This window comes from Pan paniscus, chromosome 5 (assembly GCF_029289425.2).
Source record: "Pan paniscus chromosome 5, NHGRI_mPanPan1-v2.0_pri, whole genome shotgun sequence".
Lineage (NCBI taxonomy): Eukaryota > Metazoa > Chordata > Mammalia > Primates > Hominidae > Pan > Pan paniscus.
The window spans coordinates 144,920,891-144,926,890 of NC_073254.2; the positions used below are offsets into that span (position 1 = coordinate 144,920,891).

General features: G+C 36.6%; 1 long non-coding RNA gene across 1 annotated transcript in view; it reads right to left on the minus strand.

The window, feature by feature from the left end:
* Positions 1-5,568, minus strand: part of LOC117980692 (uncharacterized) — a 289,677-nt gene extending 284,109 nt beyond the window's left edge. Inside the window, exon 1 of the long non-coding RNA XR_008625765.2 lies at positions 4,705-5,568. This is a non-coding gene — a long non-coding RNA (uncharacterized LOC117980692). The remainder of the gene's footprint in view (positions 1-4,704) is intronic.
* Positions 5,569-6,000: the final 432 nt, after the last annotated feature.

Sequence of the window (6,000 nt, forward strand, 5' to 3'; positions counted from 1 at the left end):
AGTGAGTGAGTGCTGAGTGAATGTGAGGACCTAGGACTCTAGACTTTATAAACACTGTACACTTAAGCTATACACATTTACTTAAAATATTTTTTCAATAACATATTAACCTTAGCTTACTGTTACTTTTTTACTTCATAAACTTTTAAATTTTGTAACTTTTTGACTATTTTCTAATCATACAGCTTAAAACACAAACACATAGTACAGCTGTACAAAAATATTTTTTTCTTTATATCCTTATTAATATAGCGTGGACATTTGTCCCCTCCAAATCTCATGTTGATATGTAGTCCTCGATGTTGGAGGCAGGGCCTGGTGGGAGGTGTTTGAATCAGATTCCTCATGAATGGCTTGGGCCATCCCCTTGGTGATAAGTGAGCTCTAAGTTCACATGAGATCTGGTCGTTTAAAAGTGTGCGGTACCTCCCCCATGCCCCACTCTCTCTCTCGCTCCTGCTTTCGCCATGTGACGTGACTGCTGTCGCTTCACTTTCTGCCGTGATTGTAAGCCTCCTGAGGCCTCGCTAGAAGCTGAGTAGATGCAAGGGCCATGCTTCCTGTAAAGTCTACAGAACCGTGAGCCACTTAAACCTCTTTTCTTATAAATTAGCCAGTCACAGGCATTTCCTTATAGCAATGTAAGAATGGCCTAATACACTTATTCTATAAGCTTTTTTCTATTAAATTTTTTTTTTACTACTTAAACTTTTTTGTTAAAAATTAAAACACAAACACACACACATTGGCTTAGGCCTACACAGGGTCAGGATCATCAATATCACTGTCCTCCACCTCCACAATTTGTCCCACTGTGAGGTCTTCAATGGCAATAACATGCATAGAGCTGTTATCTCCTATGAAAACAATGCCTTCTTCTGGAATTCCTCCTGAAGAACCCTCCTGAGGCTGTTTTACAGTTATTTTTTTTTTAAATAATCAGAAGGAGTACACTCTAAAATAACAAGTATAATATAGTAAGTACATAAACTAGAGTCATTTATTATCATTATCAAGTATTATGTACTGTACATAATTGTGTGTGCTATGCTTTTATACGACTGACAGCACAGTAGGTTCATTTGCACCAGCATCACCACAAAGACGTGAGTAATGAGTTGCACTGTGATGTTAAGATGGCTACAACATCACTAGGTGATAGAAATTTTTCAGCTCCAATAAAACTACCATCACATATGTGGTTCGTCATTGACCAAAATGCTGTCATGCAGTGCACACTTTATTTTTCAGAGCTTATCACATATTCAGCTATGTTCATCTTCAACAATGTAATACTTTAGTGCTCTGTAAAAATTCTCTTTGTAATTCTATTCCTTGAGAGTCATGATACCTGCATTCTGCCTTAGCTCTTTCACTTTGTATATATGAGTATTTATGTCACTTACATGTCGTAAAATCCCATTTCTCATATTCTTTTCAGCTCAGGACCTAAAGCCAAAAATACCTAAGTTTGAATCCTGTCCCAGATATGTAATACTGTAATAAAATAACACATTTTAAACATCTATAAGCTTCAATTTGCCCACGTGCAAATGACAATAATAATAGTATTTTCCTAATAAGGTTAGTATGAAGACTAAATGAAACAATGCGTGTGAAAGAACTTGTAATGCAGAAGTCATAGTAAATGTAAAAGAAATCTTATTATTCTTATATAAGTGAAAACACATATGTTTTTGCAAAGTATTAATTTCTGCCCTTACGGATGTTATATCCTCATGGGGGCGGCAGGCAATAGATAACATAATTCCAGGTAGTGGTAAGTGCTGGGCAGGAAAATAAAACGGGAGAAAAATGTCAGACAGCTGTGTGGAAGGTTGTTCTAGACAGGGAAGACCACTCTGCTGGGGCAACATGTGCACAGAGATCTGCCTGGTGCGCAGACATCAGCCATGCTTACTTACATCTGGAGGCAAAGTCCAAAAGGCCCCAAGAAAAATATTTAGTCCCCAAGGAGGAAATTAACTTGGGGAAAAGGGAAAATATCTATGGTGGAGTCGGAGGAGAGAAGGGTCACCTAAGAGGAGTCAGGCCAACCTTACAGGCCATAGGAAAGACTTTCTATTGAACTTAACTTTGGAAAGCCATTGAGCAATTTTGAGCAAGAGCAGAACTTGATCTCATTTATTTTTAAAGATCATTCCAGGGGCTGCCTTCAGTTACTCTATTACAAATCATAGCTGTACTTTTTGGTATTCTTTCTATCTTTCTTGTACTTTTGTGTCCCTTTACCCAAACACCAGTTTTCTTTCTGAAAAGGCTCCTGGGTCTATCTCAAAACATCACCAGGAGAAAAATAAATTTATATTTCTGACTGGGAAATAGGCTCGGTTTTAGTACGTCTTAGGATAAAATTGTATTTTTTGGAATGGAATATGCTACATTGACATTTTTAAGATTAAACTCTATCATTTTAGTTATGCCAATACAGCTTTTAAATAAGTTTTCTCCATATCGTTATCAATATTTACAATATTTCTCAAATATTCATATGAATGTATTCATCTGGAAATTTTTGGGAGCTAATTACCACAATTATACCTGTAAAAACTTGTATGTCCTCTAATCACAATGCTGCAAGTTTATAACTGTTTTTAACATTAGTGTTTATATAATTTATTTTTAAGGTATAATTTCATATTCTCTGGTTTATTTAGCACTTGATCAAGACCCAAGGAGTCAGTTTAACTGACTGTGTGACAGCAAATTTCTTAACCATTTATGACTTTGGTTTCCTCATCTACAAAATAAGGATACTAGATTGAAAGTGATGGGGTTATTTTTCCTTCCACAAATGTTATTGTAAGCATTCAACCAAGCATTTATATATAAAATGTATGCCATTTATTCATTTACTCGGCTAGTCTTTTCATTTAGTCTGGCTTTCCAATACTTCCCTTAACTTTTGATATTTTAATTTTTCATACAGTGTCTTCTTTCTTAGTTAGTATCTGACTAGCTTCAAATAGAGTAAAAATAAATTTAAAAAATTTTATTTATGTGCTGGTTTTTCTTACATTCCCCAAAATTAGCTTTCTTAATTTCCCTATATGACAATATATTGCCCATAGATTATCAATTGAAAATTAAATCTTAAATAAGTCCTTGGGAAATAATGTAATGGCATTATATCATTACTGAATAAACCAATTTTGCCTAAAATTGGCTCCTAAACATTATGATTTTGGACTTACACCAAGTCTTAGGCTCTGAAATGGCACTCCCTCCAAAGCTACTCAGATGGTCTAGATTCTAGACTAAGAAAAGAATGGAAGAGAAGAGAATACTCCAAATGCTGCTGTGTTTCTTTGCCCCTATTTTAGGAGCCTAGATCTAAAGATTTCTTAATTTCCCTTCTACTTCTATGATAAGGTACCTACAAAAGTTGGAGTTAATCCAAAGAAAAGCAATCATTGGTAGCAGATTTAGTAAAAGGAGAACTTAAAAGGCTAACTACTCAATAGTAACAAAAAAGGGGAAATTAAGCAATGCTCACTACATGTCTGGAAAATATTAAATGATGCAGAACAATGGGAAATTTATACAGGGTATAAAAGCATAAATCAGTAGTCAATGAAAGGGACATATAAGCAGACTAGATTCTGGACGAACATTTCTCAACTCTCACATGCTGTGTCTCATGGTGTTGCTGGGAATGTTCTTGGAACTGTGGAATTTTTCAGTGTGAAAAACTCATTTCTGTTAGAAATGCAGCTACATAATATTACAATGTGAGCACTTAGAGTAGACTTGACAAAGTGGGATACAGCTAGCACTAAGGAAAAGATAAGAAGGCATAATGTCCAAACAATATTGAAGAAAAATTATGTATTTACAAGACTAGACAAGAAATTTGCTTTGTGACTATAAGACAGAATGTAGAACAGCAAAGAGTTTTTCTCAAAGGCACGGTTCAGAAAAGCAATCAAATAAATAATGTGCTATCTATGGATGCTTTTCTAAAGTCTGTGAGATCTTGTTATATGCAGAAATGTTTTTATTGTAAATTTTTCTGATTTGAGACTTTCAAGTGTTACAAATTTTCAGCAACAGTTGTATTCAAAAGGGTGTCCCACACACAAAAATGCTGTCAACCAATTACATAGAAGAGTGATTTTAATTCAGGGTGGGGGAGATAAGCATCACCATATCCCTAGTTTCTTATATACAGCCCAAGCGACCAGGCCACCATGATTTTTCCCAGAATTATTGATGTGTTGAAGCAAAAAAATTAATTTTTTTTTTTGAGACAGAGTGTCACTCTGTCGCCCAGGTTGGAGTGCAGTGGCGCAATCTCGGCTCACTGCAAGCTCCGCCTCCCGGGTTCACGCCATTCTCCTGCCTCAGCCTCCCGAGTACCTGGGACTACAGGCACCCGCCACCACGCCCAGCTAATTTTTTGGTGTTTTTTTTTTAGTAGAGACGGGGTTTCACCATGTTAGCCAGGATGGCCTCGATCTCCTGACCTCGTGATCCACCCACCTCAGCCTCCCAAACTGCTGGGATTACAGGCATGAGCCACCGCACCCAGCCAATTAAATTGTTTTAAGTTTGAGAAAAATGTGCTCTAAAAAATATTTCTAACATTGTAATCAATCTGTGTGTTAGTCCTTTCTCACACTGCTATAAAGAGTACTACCTGAGACTGGGTAATTATAAAGGAAAGAGGTTTAATTGACTCACAGTTCCGCAGACTGAACAAGAAGCATGGCTAGGAGGCCTCAGGAAACTTACAATCACGCAGAAGGTGAAGGGGAAGCAGGAGCCTTCTTCACAAGGCAACAGGAAGGAGTCTGTGCAAGAACAAGGAAGTGCAACACTTTAAAACCATCAGCTTTCATGAGAACTCACTCACTATCAGGAGAACAGCATGGAGGAAACCGCCCCCATAATGGAATCACCTCCCACCTGATCCCTCCACTGACACATAGGTATTACAATTCAAGATGAGATTTGGGTAGGAACACAGAGCCAAACAATATCAATCTGTGATTACCTGATTAGCTTTAAAAAAAAAAAAAAACACATCATGAAATTATTTAAACCGAAATTTAAGGGATCTGTAGACCATATGTCCTGGCAATTAAACTGTTCATAAGAAATAGTAATGTGTCTATAAACTATAAGTTTTTTCCTTATTATTCAAAGATAATATAATTTTGCATTTAGTTATGTCACTTCAGGCACTAACTTTAACTTATTTAAATGTAACTTTATTTAAAGAGTCATATTACAATTTGCACAGAAGCTTTAAAGGATAAAGTGAATTTTTTTTTTTTTTTTGAGAGGGAGTCTTGCTCTGTCGCCCAGGCTGGAATGCAGTGGCGCGACCTCGGCTCACTGCAAGCTCCGCCTCCCAGGTTCACGCCATTCTCCTGCCTCAGCCTCCCGAGTAGCTGGGACTACGGGTGCCCACCACCATGCCCGGCTAATTTTTTGTATTTTTAGTAGAGACGGGGTTTCAGTGTGTTAGCCAGGATGGTCTCGATCTCCTGACCTCATGATTCACCCGCCTCGGCCTCCCAAAGTGCTGGGATTACAGGCATGAGCCACCACACCTGGCCAGGATAAAGTGAATTTTTTTAGGAAGCAAATAGATTATCTGTGATAAGATGATAAAGGAAGTTTTATTTTACCTACTCATATAAGAGTCTTCTTTTTAATCTAATTCTGAAGGAGAATTTTGCCTGAAGAAAAGAAATGTAATTAAATGGTAAATTTAAGCCATCTCAGGTGCCCAAACACATTGACCATATTTAATTGCTTAATCTGATTATATTCTAGAATACTTTTAAAATTGTTAATATTGTGAAACATTCTGAATGATGAAAAGATGTTTTATAATACTGCTACTCTTAATGAATGTTTTACAAATGTTCAGTGCTTAATAAGGTTTCAGGTAAGAAAAAAATACAAGGGAAATGATAAGAATAGCTGTTCCGTTGAGAATTATACAATATCTAATTTGGATAACACAAT